Here is a 21,136-nt window from a genome sequence, read left to right as displayed (position 1 = left end):
AATGAATTAATCAGCTGTAGTTAATTAATTCTGCTGAATTAATTAACTACAGCTGATTAATTCAGAAAGAAGCTGATTAATTCCAATGAATTAATCAGCTGTAGTTTTTTTCTGCGAAAAAAAATTAATGAATGAATCAATCAATACTTGAAAATAGTTTGGAGTTTTAAATAAGACTAACTTCTACATTGGCGACAGCTCCGATGTTTTAGGTCTCTTATGTGAAATGTTCAAATAATAGATGAGCGCTGATGATAAATGAAAGGGGAAAAAAAATGACTCAACTCATTCTATTTTGTCACGTTAGGATGTTATTAAATAGAAGATTAAGAATATGCACCATAACTTGAAAATCTGATATGTTAAAAAGTATTTAATTAAAGAATATTTTTTAATCTTCTGTGTCTTTTTTGAACTTAAAAGGTTTATTTCTTTTGCCTGCTACAATTTTCAAATTTCTTTACTCCCCTCCCCCTTTAGAATAAGATTTTGAAAATGACAAAAGATACTGTCATACACACGCAGTTCACTCCACCATTTCCAGTTGTTATTCATGATTTATTTGTTATCAACTGTAAACAAATGACAAAAAATTAAAAAAAAAAAGTCATTCCGTAATAGAGTCAAGTTCACATAAAAGAACACACAGGTGCCTCAATGTGTACAAAAACGGTCTATAGTCTTCCCATAATGAAACATTTTGACTTGGCAAAAATTTGAGGCCCTGCCCTTCGATCTCGGTATGCATTTCGCTTGACCATTAAAAATATATAACTCTTATCACTGCAATAATGTGTTTTATTCAATGGAGCAGTGCAGTAATATGCAATGATAACACGCACATTAACTAGACTATCCTTCTCCCCCTCCATTTCTTCTCTTTTACTCGTTCCTCATTAGGTGTTGACGGTACTCGATTGCAACATCACGAGAATGTGAACTGTGAACTTCAAGGTTGTTTAAAAAGTAAAATACAGTGAAGTATATAATTAATGATTACCTTAATCTTCTCCCAATTTCGATAGACTAGTAATTAGTTACGTTTGTTAGTGAAACTCGTAGAGGAGCTACTTATACCTCTACAATAAGATGTGCTAAGCATATGAAATATGTCATAACTTGTCAGCCAGAGTGAAATATTTCCAACATTCACAGAAAAGGTAAGATTCCTTTTTTATAATTGAAATAGTGTTCTCATGATAAGTGCTTCTATCGTATTATATATTATATTGACCATAATTTCTTAGTGTTTTGTTGCGTAAGGTCTTTCGATCAACCTGCGTTAGCTTCTTATCTAAGGTTTAAATGAGGGATTAGAAATTCTGCAGCATTAGTTTGACATTACCAGAATAAAGTAATATACTGTATTTATATTAACAAAAATTAAGAAAGTGAAGCACTGCTGTCAATATTTTCCGACCGCGGGCTGTAAATAGTTATTTTGATAAACGTCTGCGATCATTTTTTTAGAATTAACCAAAGTGCCTTTTGCAATAACTAAAATCAAAATACTTATGTATGCCCATGATTTGTTGATACGACTACTTGAAATATAGATTATAATCGCATTTATTTCTGCAGTTAATTTTATTTAATTCCAAGAAAAGAGCCCAACACATGAATGCAAATAGTGTTATTTATATCAATCACTGCCCTGACCATAAAAATGAATATGTTTCACTGATTGATAGGTTTTGCTTCGAGAAATGCTAATTTAAACTACTTCCAACCCTGGTCCTTAATGACTTCGTCAGCAGCAAATTGTTACCAAGTTCTCTTTTTAAGAGAGATAAATGGCATTCCTTCAGAAATGAAACAGTTATTTCGAGATATTGTTTTTATTTAAAGGTTTCTTTCTTGAAAGGTTTTATAATCACGAGATTTTATTGTTTATACTCATGCAAATCAACACTGATGCCATTATTACTTAGTTAAATATTAATTCACATTTTATGTTCACTTAAGAAGAGTCTGACTTGAGTTGGAAACGAACACATAGTTTGTTAGGTTGTTCACATTTTGCAAGCGACGCCTAAAACAAGGCGTGTGAGAAATGAGATACATGAATGCACCAACAGAATTATCAGATCGATCAAGCGAATACAGTTTTGTAGTTATCAATGTCATTTCTTGCACTGCTTCTCAAGAGTGTTGTCATATAGAAATACATATTTATACAAACGCCTGATTTGTTTTTGTAGATATGCATATACATAAAGTACTGGCATTTTAAAAATACTCCTAAAGGCACACCGTCTGTATTTCATAGTGCATTGACCATGTCTGCTGTATAATTGGGATTACTGATAGAAATCTAGTAAGATTTAAAAGGCCCTTCCTAGGAGTTTGATCTTTTCGTGTTGCTCTGATTCTCGACCTTCTATTATATTTTTTTTTTCCATAATTTTCTTTCCAACTATATTTTTCTTTCGTAATTTTAAAAAAGCTCCACCCCCATCTTATTTCACTTTCACACTTTTGTAGCGAATAAACTTAGCTGATTTTCTTTCCTTTTTCAATCAATTGAAAACGGACCATTTAAATCGCATTATCGTTAATGAAATAGAGATAATGCGATATTTTGTGTGTGTGTGTGGGGGGGGGGATATTCCAGTTTGTTTGTAGTCCTAACAATATAGGTTAGATCTCTAATGCAAGTTATGTCGCAATAAAAAAAGTAAAGAAAACTTGTACTTTAATATCATGCATTATGAAATGCGAGCATATCCATTGGTAGTTTCAAATCCTTCGAATGTGCTAATGTCAGTAATAAATGTAATATTTCTTATCGATAAGGGAAAGTATCCTCTTTGAACTGTACAGCGTAATAACTCTCCAGTCGTTAGCGGAAAGATGGCGAGTGCGATTATAAAGTTCATGCGAAAAGTCAAAAGGTGTAAAAACCTAATTTCAGCCAAGCTTTGACACATTAACCTCCCATGACGTAAAGATCGTTACAAATACGCTGCCAGTGTACTATCGTACACGTGCGAGATACATAATGCACTGCTGGTTTCGAAACTAATTTATATTTGATATTTTATATGTGAAAAAAAAAATTGTCATGCCACACAAATGATGTTTTAAATGATTTTGATGTTTTTTCCCTATCGCTCAGTTTTTTTGTTACCTAGTTACGTAAGAGAAAACCAGCGGGCTACTTGTGACCTCGTTCTAGGAAAGTTTCACTCAATTCGGAATGAATTAGTCCACTAATCTACGACTGCCTTTTATGTAGGACATCTTTGAACCACATGTTGTACAGCTGTTCCTAATATGCTTTCATGAACAAAACGTTTTGTTTGCTGTTTTGCATCGTTTCAGTTCTAAATCTTTTACTCCACTCCACTGAAAATTGCCCACATTTTGTAAAGCTAAAATTATGAAATCTCATCATTATTAGGCTATGTTGCAACAATGTGCGGAAGAATTATTCAAAAAAACCCGTAGAAATTGAATTATTTTGCATTATAAACTTGTTTCTCATGTAACCTGATATTTTATAACAAATGCATTTCGTTTGGCAGTAGTCTAGAATCCGATATGAAAAGAGAAAAGATTTACGTAAAACCTAAGTCGTTTCTTTTGTGTATTATCGTTTTCTGCACAAAAGCTTCAAATTTTGCATCGGTCAGTAGAGAAAGAGACGGAATAACAATAGAAAGACTTGAAGGAAGGGAGAAAGAAAACCACTAATTTATTATTTTTTGCGTAACTTTTAAATTTATCAAATGCGATTTAAAAATTATTTGTATTTGAATATATTCTGTATCAGTTAGCTTCTAGAAAAAAAGTACATCTGTAGGGCACAGTTCAGAGAACAATCATATACCATTTGGTTAGAGAGAGATTCGAATCCTGTCCACGAAACTATGAATATTTATATGGACTGCTTCAGTCACATATGTAGATGACCAGATTTTGACCTACATGAACTTGCTTCCCCTCCCCCAACACAGATAAGCAGACTGGGAAGTATGCCCAAAACACACATGGCTTTAACTATTTCGTCTTAACTCTTCTTGACAGTAAAGCAATGGTGATTAGGGGTGAAATACCACAAAGAAGTTTTGCAGTCTTTGGACTCCCTGGAGGTGTCAAATAATAGTAATTATTAACAGTTTCACTGAATGATTGGAACTGAGAAATTATACACAGACGTCAACCTTTACCATTCTTAATGGAATCTGAAAATTATCGATCATGAACGTGTTCGGAACTCTGGACCAATAGAACATACGTTCGCAACGATCTATTTCAAATTCTATAATTCATAGTGGAAGTTTTACTATTACCTCGAGTAAGTCATCGTGATCAGCACTGAAATTACACGCGCACGAATTTGATTTGTCGCAAATGAGCAACAGGCAAAAATTTTTCATTACGTAAAGCAGTGTTTCTCGAAATGTGGTACGCGTACTCCAGGGGGTACGCGAAAGGTCTTCAGGGGGGTACGTGGCAATTTTCGTCTATGCATCATTAATGGATGGAATCATTATATTTCTCAACAAATAGTGCAATTAGAGACAACTGGGATAAAAACGACACTAATTAATGAATCACATCTCCCTCCAACAGAAACTGCTGTATAGACTCAAGCGAAACCATATGTTGCCGTTGCAACATATGGTTTTGCTTGACACCAACCCGTCGTCAACGTGTTAAAACTACGAAATATATAGTGAATGTGTTTTCAGATATTATGGAATTCGGTTGAAGAGAATTTGCATTTCAAATCAACTATTGAAATGCTAATTTGTGTCTGGTTCGCGTGATCTTTTGTTAATACCGCACCAATCATATGCACTTCTTCATAGCTGCTGTACGTGTCTCAAGTCTTGTAAAGTACTGGTAGTTTTTGTTTGAAATAATGGGAAAGAAGATGAAGGTAATTGGGTAGATGACTTTGACGATGCACACAAGGAAACTGTTCTCGATAGCGAGTAGGAGCTTCTTGATAAGTCACACCGTTTGCAGTTTTTTATTTTCTGAAAACTTTAGTTACGAAAATCCTCGGATATATTTCGCACCACGATTTTTTAGCTTTAATTTTTGGGGAAAAAAAGTGCAAATTATATTCGAGTAAATACGGTAATTTTTTTAGCTTTCAAATTCTTAAGTATGGATCATTGGATTTATAAAAGCCACAAAAAAGAGCAAATACAAGTAGCTGTAAGCAAGAAGAAAACGTTGATATTGCATCTGGATCAAATGAAATTGATAAGGGTGTGCCGTCTGACATCTCTAGAGAACAAACTAAGAAGAAGATGAAAAATCTTCGTAAGTATGATATGAATTACCATACTTGAAATGTGGATTTTCATGGACGGGGAATGAAGAGGAACCTATTCCAAATTTTGTTCTATTAAAAATAAATCATATTTTTTGTTTACATAAATCATATAAATTCAAATAACATAGACATTTACAATGAAATATACTTTATTTATTTATTTATTGTTTGATAAGGGAGTACTTGTTAATAATGAAAATTTAAGAAGGGGTACGCGGATATCTGAAGTTTGAGAAACACTGAAGTAGAGGAATCAGGATATTTGAATAATTTCGAAATTGACTTCTAATAACTCTGTAGAGAGTAATCCTGATGAAGTTTTTATAAACATTGAAATACGAGAGTGGTGCGAAAAGTTCTCGGGCTCAAACATAGATGGCAACACTATCGGCAAGATATTTTTATATTCTAAGTTGGTATATCTGTCATAAGCATCTATGTGAAATTGCAAGTCATTCTAACAGCTGTCTGAAACAAAGTTTGTATTCCTTGAAATGGATAAAATGAGTATCATGAGGTTATAAAATTCTAAAAGAAGGTTTAACTCAAAAAGAAATTCATTCAGGTTCATAAAAGTTTATGGGCACTCTTCTCCTTCGTTTTCGATAATTAAGAAATGGGCTGCCGAATTTAAACGCGCACCAGTCTTGAAGATGATTCACGTGAAGGACGTCGAAAAAGTGTAACAACACCAGAAATCATTGATCAAGTGCACGATATGGTATTGGTCACGCACTTTGACTTTCACTTTGACAGCGAGTCAAAGTGCGTGAAATTGCTGAGAATACAGGCATTTCAAAAGAACGTGTAGGATATATTTTGCATGAAGAATGGCATATGAAAAAGCTTTACGCAAGATGCGTGCCGCGCTTGCTCACAGCAGATCAAAAACGAACTTGCATGAAAATCTCTGAACAGTGCTTGGAGCATTTTAACAAGAATAAAATTCATTTTGTTTATTCATGCAATTTTTTTTTTTAACGCAGATCTCTTGTTTTTTTTCCCCCTCTCCTCAGTTTAGCTGATCTTTTGACCATAATAATTCCAATGAAATGAGAAGATGATCGTCTGATTTTGTTTCAAGTTTTAGATTTGTTTACTTTTACACGAGAAAGAATTCGTTCGCAAATATATGGCGACGATTTCACTAAAACTGGAAGGAATTAACAATTCAGGGGCTATCTGATGCTCGTCTTAACACTCGTGAATAAGTGATATATCAGTTGCATACAAATTGACCTGATGTTGCTGCGGTTCATACATGGATATTATCGTTTCGGCGCTTTTGTTCGAGGATACGAGTTGCCAGATTTAAAGTAAATCCAATTAATAATATGTTTAAAATACTTTAAAAATAGAGAAACTTCACAGAGGGGTAGTTTTTCTTCTCCACCAGAAACTCTACGCTTATCTCTTTAAACCAGTTTCCAATCAGATTTGGAACATACTTTGTTCTTTGGTTGTTTAAGGCGCACTGGTCATTTCGGAACAACTGATACAGAACTGGCAGGGCCGTGAAAGAGGAAGAAGAAAGTAGAATGCCTCGGATCTTGTTACAAGTCGCGTTGTTTAACCAATTTTTTTTATTCGATATTGAATACAAAGAAATCAATATTCAGAAGTTGTATACGTAATGTGATTTGATAACTGCGATGGTTCAACATCAGACACTCAATATGGACACCATTCATAGCACTTAATTGCAACACTTTATTTCCTTCCACGTACACTGCTTGTGAGATGGCCTCTTTTAGACTCACCAAGAACTGCATCCTATACTTCTAACAGGACACTATTCTTTGTGACACTTGTGGAGATACACAATATTGCGCCTCCACAAAGGTACAGTGTCGTGTACGTTAATGGAGTGTGCTTAGCCATTCTCATAACTCCCACAGAAAGGGAGTATTCTGAAACATTAGTCGAAGAGCATTTCGACAATTGGACAGAATACTAAACTCATGCAATGCTGCTTTCCAAAAATAAAAAAATATAAAAAAATTCCAACTCGGTCATACAACCTACGAATGAGTGAATATTCCTTTTTTTTTTTTTTCTTTCCTTTTCATTTTGCTTTAAATCAGTGTTTCTCAACCTGTGGTCCGCAACGATGGGACAGGTGGTCCGCAGGCAGACTTAAATTAATTAAATAAATGTATTTAATTAATTTTAATTAATTTTTTAATTATCCAAACAAAACAAATTAAAACCGAATAAGTAAGTAAAAATTATTGAAATCAAATGAAGCCTTAAAAACCGACAAATAGCGTCAGAATGTTCAAAGGCGGAAGCAATAAAACTATATTGTTGTTCACTTCACCCCTCGTCATTCTCCCACTAAATTTGTAGCTGCAGAATGACGAATAATAAAAGAGGGGTAAAGTGAAAAACAATATAGTTTTATTTGATATATGAAGAGCCAAAGGCTTCAATAGTTTTATTGCTTCCGCCTTCCCTTGTAGTTTTGTCAGATTTGAAGTGAACATGTGTTATCCACATTTCAACCAATTGCTTGTTGTGTATTGATTTTTATTATTGAAGGTTTCCTACAACCAAAGTGTGTCGCCAGTATTTATATATTTTTCCGAAACGTTTTTTTAATAATGGAAAAGTGGCTTAGAACTAGGACTTTGAAAAGAAGAGCAAATGAAACAGGTAATGCTAACCCTAATTGTAATACACGTGTTGTAACGTGAATCTGATACTATTAAAGTAGAAGAAACAAGCAGTTCAAAGAAAAAATACAGTAGGAAATATAACAGTTCGTATTTGGAATTGGGGTTTACTTAGTGTGGAGATGAAAGTGAACAGAAACCTCGATGTGTTATGAAGTGTTGTCGAACGAGTGCATGAAACCTGCGAAACTCCGACGACATTTATAAACTAAACATTGTGATGTGAAAAATAAGCCAATTGAATGTTTTCAGCAACGCTTAGGGAAATTAAATCACAGGAAAGATATAATTTCAGCTATGGGGTCCATTAATAGCAAAGCACTAGAAGCGTCCTATCTCTTAAGTTTGCGCATAGCGAAAACAGGGAAACCTTATTCTATCGGGGAAAATTTACTACTTCCAGCTATAAAAGATGTGGTAAAAACTATGTTTGGCAACAAGTTACTAAAAGATGTTGATTTGATTCCTCTTTCAAATGACACTGTCAGTCGCAGAATTAATGATATGGCAGGTGACAGAGAATCTCAGTTAATTGAAAGAGTTAAGGAGAGCCCTTATTATGCGTTACAAATAGACGAGACTACTGATGTTACAAATGATGCGCAGTTAATATGCAACGTAAGATGTGCGCATTATAACAACATTCACGATGATATTCTGTTTTGTAGAACTTTGTCATCCCGAACACCTGGAGAAGAAATATTTCACACTCTCAATAATTACATAATACACAAAAGGATCCAGTGGGGAAAATCTATAGGCTTCTGTTCGGATGGAACTCGCGCTCTTACAGGCAGGCATAGTTTGGGGTTGTTTCTAAGGTCAAAGAAGTAACTCCGGATATGAATTGGATGCGTTGTTTCATACATAGGGAAACGTTAGCCGCCAAAGGAATGCCAACAGAATTTAAAACTGTGCTACACAACGCTGTCAAGCTAGTTAATTTTATTAAAGCTCGACCGTTAAATAACCTGTTATTTTCAGTAGTCTGCGATGAAATGGGCAGTGAATATATACAACTTTTGCTTCATTCTGAAATTCGCTGGCTTTCCAGGGGCAAAGTACTAACAAGGTTATTTCAATTAAGGCACGAAGTTTTATTATTTGTAAATGAACGTAATTCTGATTTTGCATCACTCCTTGTTGATGAAGCATGGTTATCAACACTATCCTATCTTTCAGACATTTTTTTCGAAATTAAATGAACTAAATCTTTCCTTTCAGGGGAATTTTTTAACTGTTCTTGATGCCTACGACAAAATAAAGGCATTCGAGAAAAAACTGGTTTTATGGATTAAAATTATGTAAAAGACAGACAATTTGCACCTTTTCCAACATTGGAATCCTTTTTAGTGGAAAATAATATTTTTGTTCATTCTGAGTTTGTGGAAAGGGTTTGTGACCACCTCAAAAATCTGAAACGGAATTTTGAAACATATTTTCCGAATAACTTTTATAAGAAATTTCTGTGGGTTCGCGATCCATTTCAGGGGCTTGCAGTCACAAAAACGGGACAGTTAATTGAGCTTTCAAGTGACAGTGGGCTTAAAATGCAATTCCGTGATCTTGCTCGATTTTGGATCTCGTCTTCACTGAGAAGTGAATTTCCGGAATTATCTGAAGAAGCATTGAAAATCGTCGTGCAGTTTTCTACAACATATCTTTGTGAGAAAGGATTTTCATCACTCCTTCAAATAAAATCAAAATACAGAAATCGTCTTAGTGTGTGTGCCGATCTTCGATTGAAGTTGACTAATATTGAACCAGATGCCCAGCAACTCTGAAAGGGCCGAGAAGCTCAACAATCTCATTAAAAGTAAGTAGTAACATAATTATATCATCTTATTTATTTGTTTAATAAAAATGAAAACTTTGTTCAATCATGACGCACTTAATGGTTTACTTCCAATTTAATTAATTATGTTGCCATATCTTTCAAAACATGCTTTTAGATTTAGCATGCTATAAATGGCACAGTTTTTCCGAAATGTTGGTAATTCCTCATCATCATCATCAAATTCCTGCCATGTACCCTCAAGGGGTGTACAGGATATGACAGTACTACATGAAAAAATTACATCATTACTAACTTCCCATCTACAATTTTCCTCCAAATCAGTCTGTTACTTGTCAAGACTCCAACATTATCAGATCTTATATTTCTATCGTCTAAGGCACTTTGTACCGTATCAATCCACCTATATCTTGGTCTTCCTCTGGGTCGTTTTCCTGCCAACCTGGCAGAAAACACTTGTTTTGCTAATCTTTCCTCTCCCATTCTATTTAAGTGACCATACCATCTGAGATTAGCTCTGCTAACGCATTCCGGGATGCTGACAATGTCAAGTTCTTTCCTAATATCCTCATTTTTAATATGATATTGCCATTGATGCCATCTGTTCACGCCTCTAATCTTTCTTAGGACTCTCATATCTGCGGTCTCTAGTCTTTGGTCAAGTGTTTTACTTCTGACCCAGCTCTCAGATCCATAAGTTAAAATTGGTTTGAACACTGTCTTGTATACAGCTAATTTAGTGTTCAAACTAATTTCTTTCTTATTCCATATGAATTTATTCAATTGACTTCCCACCATACCAGCTTTGCTGATTCTGTTGTCTATTTCTATATTTAGTTTACCATCTTCAGTAAAAATTGTGCCTAAGTAGCTGAAATGTTTTACTTGTTCCACAGGTTCTCCATTCACAACACAGTTGACATTTTCAATGATTCTGCCTATTTTCATTGTCTTTGTCTTTTTATTGCTGACCTTCATACCATATCTATTACAACAGCTATTCAATTTAGTCAGAGAATCTTGCAGACTTGTAGCGGATTTATTTAGAAGTATAACATCATCCGCATAAAGCAAAGAGCTGACATTAACATCTCCAATTTTGATATCAGGTTTAATACTACATTCCTTCATAATGTGATCCATATAGATAATGAATAACAGAGGGGATAATGTACATCCTTGTCTCACACCAGATTTAACATTAAACCATCTTCCTGTACTTCCTTCAATTCTAACTGCTGACTCACAACTCAAATAAAGACTAAGTATTGCTTGATATAATGCCCCATTGACACCATATAACTGCAGCGTATTGAATAGCTTCTCTCTTGGCACCTTGTCATATGCCTTTTCCAAATCGACAAAACTTAAATACAGATCTTTGTTATATTCCCATGCTTTCTCGACTATTTGTCGTAAAGTGAAGATCTGATCCTGACAGCCTCTATTTGGCCTGAATCCAGCTTGTTCTTCACCAAGCTTTTCTTCCACAATTCTTCCACAATTCCACGGTTGAGAAGAATTGTAGAATTGTTGGTAATTCCTACATAGGTTTTTTAAAAAAAGTCAAAACGACGTATAGGAAAATAAATTAAAAACACTGTTTATTTTTGAAGTAAAACTTTAATTCCATCATTCTAAAATGTTATTTTCTTGCTTTTCTGTTCGCAAAATCGTCGATCACATTGTCGAAGTCTATTTCATCACTCAGGTTGCTGTTTTATAGACAGTAAGGCAAAATTTCATAAACGCCAAAAAAGGTGCCGCCAGGGGGGTCTACCCTCCCCCCAGCTACGCCTCTGTAACTTAGTGGTCCGCAGAATCGTTTTAGGCATTTTACTGGCCCTTGGGCTTAGAAAGGTTGAGAAACGCTGCTATAAATAGTTGTTTTAAATTTTGTTGCATTTTGGAAACACTTTGTATATCGAAAGAATAATTTCAATTTAGACTGAACTTCTAAAGTGTCAAATAAGTTTTTTTTTTTTTTTTTTTTTTTTCAGGAGATAGATCACTCGATAATAATGTACGTGGATTAATTTTTGATGTCTCTGTTGTAATAAAGGAAAAAAAAACAATCCTACTTACGGTGGAGAACTTCGTATCGCATTTAGAGTAATTGGAAATCCATTAACGCGAGTGAAACTCGAGACAATTTCGATTATTCATTCAGGTTGAAAGTAAATACTCTACAGGACTACGAATCTTGCTAGTGAGGGAAAACAACACAAAAATGCGTATAATAATCACTAAATATTGATGTAATAGTTGCTGGGTGACATGAAAACACATTCAATGTGTCTTATGAAGACAAGGGAAGATTAATTTTTAAGAACTGCGATATTAGACGACTACGAGTATATTCATCAATAAGTATCTTTAGTGTGCATTTATACCAAACTATCGTGATCTTACATGTAGAACCCTAATTTAGTGGCCACTAGTTGGGAAATGTTCATTTTGTAGTCTTTGGTAAATTAATTTATTATGTTATCTTTAGATAGCGAAAAGATTTTTAGTCGATGTATCAAATATAAACATTATCTGATCTCATTATTTTCTAAAGGCAGTCAATGAACTTTTTTTTTTTTGTTTAAAGGAGAATTAGTAGGCAGCCGTTTTTCACCTCTTACTGTCGCCGAGGTTGAGTGAATTCCCATGCCATGATAGTTAATAAGTGAATATTTCTTGATCATAACTAGTATTTTACAGTCGATTTTTCCTTGTTAAGTAATTTTTTTTTCTTGGAAGGGAAAAACCTTAGTTTTGAAGCTATTGCATCCATACATAAAACCTCCTCTATACTCTTCATTAATCTTACAATTGGTAAGTTCTTAGTTGGGTGGGAATTATTGAAATTCTCCCTAGTTTTCTCTTATAACTTTCATTTTGGTTAGGTTTCATTCAGTTACTGCGGATATCAGTTATTTTGTGTTAAGTATGTGCATTTCTCAGTGTGACTTGTTTCAAAATATCAATCAATAAAACAGCGTAGGGTAGTGTCGAAATTTCAGGAATGGCTTCAATTTGTACTAAGTTATAAAATACAGAATATGTTATTTTATAGCTTTCATATTCATTAAAATGCATAATTCGCAACATGATAAATTCACTGACGTATGTATCAAATACAACATGGCAATCCTGTTTTGTATTACTGAGGCTGGACATCCCCCCCCCCCCGACTATTGATTTAGAAGAATACTGTGCAAATAATATTTGCCCCAATATATATATATATATATATATATATATATATATATAATTTTATATTTTGCTGAACGTTTAATATTACTACGTGATGTGGAGACTAGAATACATTTTTCACTGCAGGACTGACGTATACAGTAGTTATCCTCGGGCGCCAGAAAATTGAATCGCTCCAAGAGAACGTACTCAACTCAATTGTTAAGGCATATCGAGAACGCGCTGGCAACGTATGCGTTTTCAACTTGTGTAATGCTGCCCACATATTTAAGAGGAGTGAATGTCTGTCTGCTAAATAATTCTTATCTGACGAAAAATGAATTGATGCAGTTCTTTATCGAGATGATTTGAAAGACTAATTTCACATGCTCTCTGAAATATGACCTCGTAATAATATATAAAAATAACTGGGTTTCGAGATAATTCTTTTCATAATGACTTCTGGAGAAAGAATCGTTGCTGGCTCTCTCTCTCAAGTGTGCAATTCAAAAATGCTTTCCAAAAAGGACGCATTTTTATGGTGTTTACGTTTATCTGTTAGCGACTGTTACTTTCTCTATCTATAATGGACCGTCGAAACGTGAAGCTAATTCGTTCGGACGATTTCTAATAACCTATCTCTCGACAACTTTTGACATCATGGCTGTTTTTCCGTTTACGACAGCAGCCTCATAATGCTATTATGATACGTTCGTCGCCTTATCTTGGTGGGCAAATGGCAGCCAGTAGTTACGCATAAATCATATGGCCGCTTTCTGGGTCAGCTCTCCCACTCCTGCACGTTCAGCGAACTAGAAAATATGCAGCAAATAGGCAGACGACAATATTCGGCATTGTCATTCGGGCTTAACGGAAACAGCTAAGAAGTTGGGAAATCCGTGTCTTCATTCACTTTTACACGTGAGCAGATAAACACGCATCGGATATTCGATTTTTGTAGAAACAGGTGGAGTAACTGAATTTCCTTCTCTCCACAGGCTTCGCTGGGCAAATCTCAACAGCATAATGAAAATCTTTATTTTCCTCCCCCACCCATTACAGTTTCCAACAGCGACATAGTAATGTGTTCAGGTGGAGGAATCTCATGAATGACCCTGAGAGTTCTACGAAAGTTTGTAGGTGAAGGGGATCAAAATAGCATTTCGGCTACTGTTTTTAGGGCATGGTAGCTGTGTCAGGATCATTTTTTATAACGGACAAGAGAGAAATGGTCTAATTTTTGAAAGCGACCAACTACGAATTTAAAACACGTATAAGATGTAATCCAAACGATTACTCGACCAGGGGAGTAAGAAACTGTAACACTGATGGCTGCATTAACATCGGAAATGCGTAGTCAGTATTTAACCTTACTAGAAAAGTAAAATTTCTTTATTACATGGATATACAAACAGTATTGTTTTTAGCCATTTTCCCTTACATGTTAGACTCCATGCCCTCTCAAGGCCAATTAACATAGCTCGTTTGAAACTTAATTAATCGGGCAGTTAATCCCATCTGGATAACAGTGGCTGTCAGTTGCATGTGTTCTTCTGGCTGGTTTGCCTGTCTTGCGGGAAGAAAACGTCTTCCTTCCGAGTTTCCGGGAGGGGAAACCCTTGCCATTTTCGCATGAGACCGGCATACTCTCCTTCAATTGTGAAAAACTTTGACAAATGTTTTTCGTTCCCTAAATGGAATTCGAATCTTGGTGTTTCCAACCAAAGGAATCGCCAAAACCGACTGAACTATGGAGACGCCTCACTATTATTTTTTTTATTCTGAAAATTAACTTCTTTTTGCATTTAGATGCATAGGAACTTGCCTTGGAATGATTAAGCCGTTTAGGACTTCTTTTTTTTTTCCATAAGCTCAACGTGTTTCAACTACAGAAATGCAAAATAGGACACCATTAAAGTAAATTGGATGTTTTATAACTTAATTTACTTTATCTCTGTGAAGGTCGAATAACTTTTCATGAAGATAAAGGGAATCAAGTCAACCGCAAACTAGAATCCGGTAGCGGAAAAGGTTTTTTTTTAAGAGAGTATGTCTACTGCTACATTGACCGTATTTTGACCAAGGAAAATTACTAGCCGAATCAGTTTGCTACTTAATCTGAAATAATGAATACTTTTTATATATATATATGAGGAAAAAGTGATGAAGTAAGAACGTAATTTAAAGATAAACTCACAGTTGTATTACGTCTTTATTTTGTAATCACGGTATACAATTTTGAAATAGAAATCTATTACATTCTTAGCTCCAAAAATATCATACTTAACCAACGAAGTGTGGGTTTATACCAGGACAGTCATTCTTCCCTCGATTTACAGGTCTGTTTTCTATAGTTTGATTTTATATAGTCATGTAATTATTTATTTACCCAATGGCATTAACTAAAATATTGCTTTATGCTTATTTCATTTTTTTTTTCTTGTGAATTCAAAAAAATTGTGGGATAAGCTGAACTCGAATGTAGAACATGTGGTAGCAATAGAATATGTTGTATCTTACCACACTGACGAAACAGCAGACTGCTTCATGTAAGCAGAACATGTTATCGTAGAAAGATTACGTTATTACCAGTCTTGTATAGTGCATTTCATTTGCTGGCCTGGGTGATTGAGTCGACAGCATTCAAGAACACGGAGTGTGGTTTCCTGGCACATGACTTTCATCTACCTGTGTGATGCCACACTCTGCTATTAGACCTGAAAAGCGTGTTTTGTTTCTAGAGCAAGAACTATGAAAAATTTACCATTTCGTGGATGAGGTTATTTAAAAAAAAAAAAAAAAAAGAAGCATAGAATCGAAACGTGACGTTACGTCCGTCTAAAGCATTTTTTTTTGTTTAGTTTTATTTATTTTTCTATAAGATGCGAAGTTATGAACTTTCTAAGTCTTATTCTAAAAGCCTGTCAAAGTTTTCGAATAGCATACTGCTTTTAAAACTTAACGATGCCTCTTTCTTTCTTGTACTTTGTATTATAAAAATCCTTTCACAATATTATTCTGATGAATTTATTTAATGAATGTGATTGGTAATTTTAATTAATGAAAAACATTAATAAGCTTCATAAAATGTGATCGATAATGCGGTATTTTTATTCTAGTCCAAATGTAATGTATATAATTTCCTATCTCCTCTTTCTCAAATCCAGTTTGTGTCAATCTTTTCCATAATGAGTAGTTTCTAAATGAGTGTTATTATAATGAAATGAGTGTTGTTATTTTATTATAAACACCTAAGTACGTAGCATTGCCTGTCTTGTAGGTATACATATATAACAGCTTTTATAATTTTACGTGACACCTCCAAGGACTCATCGATCGAAGGTCCTCTTCTCCAACTACATAGAACGTTAGTACCATCAATATACAGCGCCATTTACTGTCTACCATTACCGCTGGTATTTTTTTTGTCTGTAAATTACGTGTGTTCTGAAGGCTGATTTGCTTGTACGCGGGATGAAAAACCAAAGTTTTCGGAAGGAAAAACCCTGTTCCTATGAGATCGGTTTTCAATTGAAAAAGCTCATATATAAAAATTCCTAATGAGTAGATTTTATTAAAATTTTGGTATTTGTCATCTTTTTAATTTAAAATGAGAAATGCTTCATTTCAGTTCTTTGCAATTTTTAGTGGAGAATTTGACAAAGCGATTCGAAATGCACTCGGTCCTAGTTTTTTGGACGAATCGCGCTTACGACAGCTATCCCGTTAACACGTTCACCGAATACCACCTAACTCCTGTAAACCATGAATCAGGGTGTTTATTACCCTCTTCAAGACGTTATCTAGAAATATTTTCACAAGCAACTGCTGCTACTGGTGGCGAGGAAATCATCATTTTTGGAAGATATATAACAACATGCATTGTACAAAGAATATAGATACAGCATAGAGCGAGGCGACAGCAAAGTATATGAATGATCTTTGGAAGAAGCTGCTGAAAATGTTATGTATTCACAGGATTCTACTCTTACAAGTGATTGGTGATAAGATAGTACTGCAAGCTGAAGATATAGAGCATTTGGCGATATTTGTGAACGAAGAGCTGACGAATAAAGACATTATAAAGATAGAAGCACAAAAAAGTTGATGATGAAAAGAGAAAAAAAGTAGGACACAAAGAAACCAATCGCAAAAATGTTTACATTGAAAAAAATTGGGAGAGACATTTACCACTGTTAATAAGGATATTCGGCAGTTTCAGGAAATGGACCCGAACACAGTGGAAAGACTTAGAAAAGTAGGCAGAATTGTCAAAAGCTGCCATTTGCTTTCTACAGACAAATTTATGCAGAAAAGACATAAGTCGGATGTAATGTATACATCCCACTTATTGTAGGTACAGATTTTTAAAGAAGCCCACTCCTGCTGTCACCTGAAGATGAGCCTGGATCTTCCACAGGTTATGCATCTTGTGAACCATCCTTAGAATGCTGTTACAATTCCTGAATTTGAAAATTTTTCTTGTTGATAAACTAGCCTCCCCTGATTATTTTACTGTCAGTGCACAGAAATACTACACACGTTTCATTATTTGTTACAGTACAGTACTGCAGTAATTTGTGCATTGTAATTTCAGGTTGAGGCTCCATATCTCAGTTGCTTTAGACGAACCGTTTTCTTGGAAAGACCCGGCTTCGAATCTCGTCTATATACCAGGAACCTTTATTAGGTGTTTTCAATCAAATGGTGAGTTAGCTGGTTTCATACGGTGGGGAAGGGGTTTCGTTCCTCAAAACAGGCAAACCGACAGTAAGGACACTTGCAGTATATCGGGAATAAGGATTAACCACACTGTTCCATCAGATTTGGTTTCAAATACCTGCAATAAAGTGTGGGTCGACACGTAAGCGTAAATCAGTAAGGAATTTTCACGTTGTGACGTGTGCATTGGATTACTTCACTATAAAAAAAAAAAGAGGAATATCAGTTTAAAGTATAACAAAACAGACCTACGCATTTTAGAATTCAGGCATATTAATTGTTAACATGTTCTTATGGCCCATGGTGATTTTCTACATGCGATCTTTTTCGACATACGACGGGATCGTTGAAACGGAACTCCATGAGTAGAGGACATTTTGTGGAGTCATCCCAATTTGGTTTATATCAGTCAATTTTTAGTAGCAAAGAGTCCAAACGAAACAAGCTAGCTTCACAAATGAATCAGTGAACTAAATGAACTTTATGAACTAAATGAATCAGTGAACGATCACGAATTCAAATAGATAAATGGCTGAAAATAAAGTATATAAGCATGAATAATGATAGGAAAATATTAGCGTGGTAATTTTTCTAAATTATTTGTCATTTTTGGTTAGGCCATGTAATGATGCATACATAAAAGGAAATGGAAAATTTTTAGCGTATGGGAAAGGAATGTTCCTAAAACGGTGGTGATATCACAGAATTACAGAAGTCGCACTCGCAACGCTTGCTTTTTTGGTTAGAAATCTATTTCCATGTGGGACGCTAAGAACTTTTTTTGTAACGGCGTTCGTTGAAATAGAGCGCGAGTTAGCTATTCTCACACAGATAACACATTGCTATCGTAGTCTTGGTTGCTTCGGTCATAATTCCATATATAAATACCAACCTTTTTCTTTTTTTTTAAAAAAAAAAGGGGGGGGATCAATACTATGTTTATATAAATGGAACTATAGGGAAGGCAAGAGGGTTGAAACTGGAAGATACATGTACATCTAAGGAAAGCTAATAACTTGGTGATTTCCTCTTCTCTGTACAATCGAAAACTTCGTTTTAACATTATACTAAGAGGTGATGAAGTCGTCCCCCAAATAAGGTGATGCTTGGAGGGTGGTTATACTCGCAGAGAAGGATTGCAGACAAAATCTTAAATTCCAGTGAAACTAGTCTTATTTTGTAGGAACAGTTCTGTGTCATTCTCTTTCAGAACAATATCCCTTAATACTTCTCTTACTCAATCGAGTAAGAGAAGTATTAAGGACTCTTCTTTACAGCGAAGAACGTTAGTGTATTTGAGCAAGAAATAATAATAAAAATTCCACCGCCGTTCTATGGAAGTTTGGAATTACGGCTGAAGAAGCCGTGAGACTAGTATATTATGTATGTGAATTGCATTTGTTCTTCTTGCCGGTTTACTTCTTTTGAAGGATGAAAAGTGAAGGTCTTGTCTGAAAATCCCTCCTGAACGCGAATCTTTATAAAGGCGATTCAATTGAAAGGTTGGTTTCAGGTAGTGAAAATCTGGTACTACGGCATTGAGAACGGCTAACTCACCTTCAACTGTGAATACCTTTATAAAGATCTTCAAGACTTTACAAAATCTTTCACTTTAGTGAAGATCTCTCTAAACAAAGGACATCTAGTGAGCTTAGGAGGCTCATGGAAGCTAATTTAGATTGATCATTACCTGTGTTTATTACGAAAAAAAATTTTAAAGTGAACTATTTCGTAATAGTTCACCAGGGAATAAAGTAAATCGCTATTAGGCGTGAAAGAACTACGCATTTTAAAGGTCTGTTCTAGAATACAAATAAAGAGGTTGTGTTTCGAAACACATCTTAAAAATCTTTCATATCCTAATTAATGTACAAGATGGCAGTTTGGCTAACTGATGATTCTTATTTTTTCTTGCTCACTGTTTCTGCTTTTTCATTTCTACTAGTCTAAATAGTTATGAACAGGAAAGTGCTTCATCGAGTCCACTTATTAGCGAAATACAAGCTGTGCAATGACCTAAATCAATCAACTCATGTAATGCGTGATATAATTAGTTATCAGGTGAGAATTGAATTGCGTAAAATACTACGGAATATTCTCCGAGGATACTAGTAAAACGATGAACTACTGATGATATTTATGAAATGATTATAGTTAGTGAGTCACTATAATGGAACCAGTTTCTTGTTACAGCGATTCATCGGTCGTATTAATTTGATTGCATCTATCCAAGAATTGGGAACCGAATAGATTCTAGCTGGGCACTATTAAATAGATTCAAATCTCCGTTTAGAAAAATATTCTAGGCGGTTTTAGTTATCTAAAGAAGTCAGCTGATCTCCGACTGCACCACAAAAGCTTTTTTTTTTTTTTCCTTTCTTTCTTTTCCTATGTTTTCATCCCTCACAACAGTTCGACATAGTCGAGAACGCAAATTTAAACTTGCTTCACAAAAAAAAAAAAAAAAAAAAATCATCTCACCTGGCCGTTGGAACAGTGAAGTGAATGATGCAACATATTGGTAATGACAAGGTGTTTAAACGATTACACAAAAGCGAATACATGATTCGATTCTAAAATTTTGTACAACCACTCATCGACATAATTATCTGTACGGTTCACGGTTTCATAAACCCATCATTATAGAACTGGCATCTAGCGTGGAAAGGCGAGATGAAAGAATTGAAGTCAAAATGACGTTAAATGTCCTGTAGAAATGGTGGTGCCCAATATGCCCAGTTACCCACGAATGCTAACCCGTTTTTTTTAATGGTGGTACTAACAGAATGAATGCCAAATATACTACATCTGCATTATGCAAAACAGTGAGAATGACTTTAACAGCACGGGGAGAGGTGATTTTGCGTTTCTTTCGTTCCGGTGATATTTTGCAATGATATTCCATAATGCTTCAGACTAACTAGAAAAATCAATCGGCTGAATGTTTTCTTCACTCGAAACTTAATTGCTGTCATTCTCACCGACTTTATTTCCTTATTCTGCATAATTTTCGCTGCTGCAGTTCAGAACGGTTGTCTTTATTATTCCCTTGAATAAGGTCAATCAGGCCACATACGGATACTGTGCATTGATTTGATCACCTGGATTTCAATGGAATGAAGATATATTGGAAAGAAATCAACTGTCTTTATCATTGCAAGCACGTAGCGACATTTGACCGTCGGTTGGTAAACAGGATTCGAATCCGATTTAGGACGAGGGAACCTTTTTTATAAAGGGCCTGTCAAATAAATATAAATTAATCTGTCTCATACGTAGGTGACAGTTTTTCGTCCCGTAAAGTTCTTTTATCCTTCAAAACAAGAAATCGAGAACACTCGTAATTGATAGACATAGTATTGCTGGTCTTATTATTTGTATTATTTGTTAATTGATAGACATAGTATTGCTGGTCTCAGTCTTGGATTTTGGCCGTAAAGTGCCGAATCAATCCAAAACTCTTTTCCA

The 21,136-nt window shown here is 34.9% G+C and overlaps 1 long non-coding RNA gene across 1 annotated transcript in view; it reads left to right on the top strand.

Moving 5' to 3' along the window:
• The window catches only part of LOC150099772 (uncharacterized), a 79,479-nt gene that overhangs the window by 15,556 nt on the left and 42,787 nt on the right, over positions 1 to 21,136 (top strand). The gene's annotated exons all lie outside the window — the stretch shown is intronic.

The sequence above is a fragment of the Typopeltis vanoorti genome, chromosome 14 (assembly GCF_054136105.1).
Source record: "Typopeltis vanoorti isolate ZY-2024b chromosome 14, IOZ_Tvanoo_1.0, whole genome shotgun sequence".
NCBI classification, from domain to species: Eukaryota; Metazoa; Arthropoda; class Arachnida; order Uropygi; family Thelyphonidae; genus Typopeltis; species Typopeltis vanoorti.
This window is presented reverse-complemented; position numbering and strand designations above follow the sequence as displayed.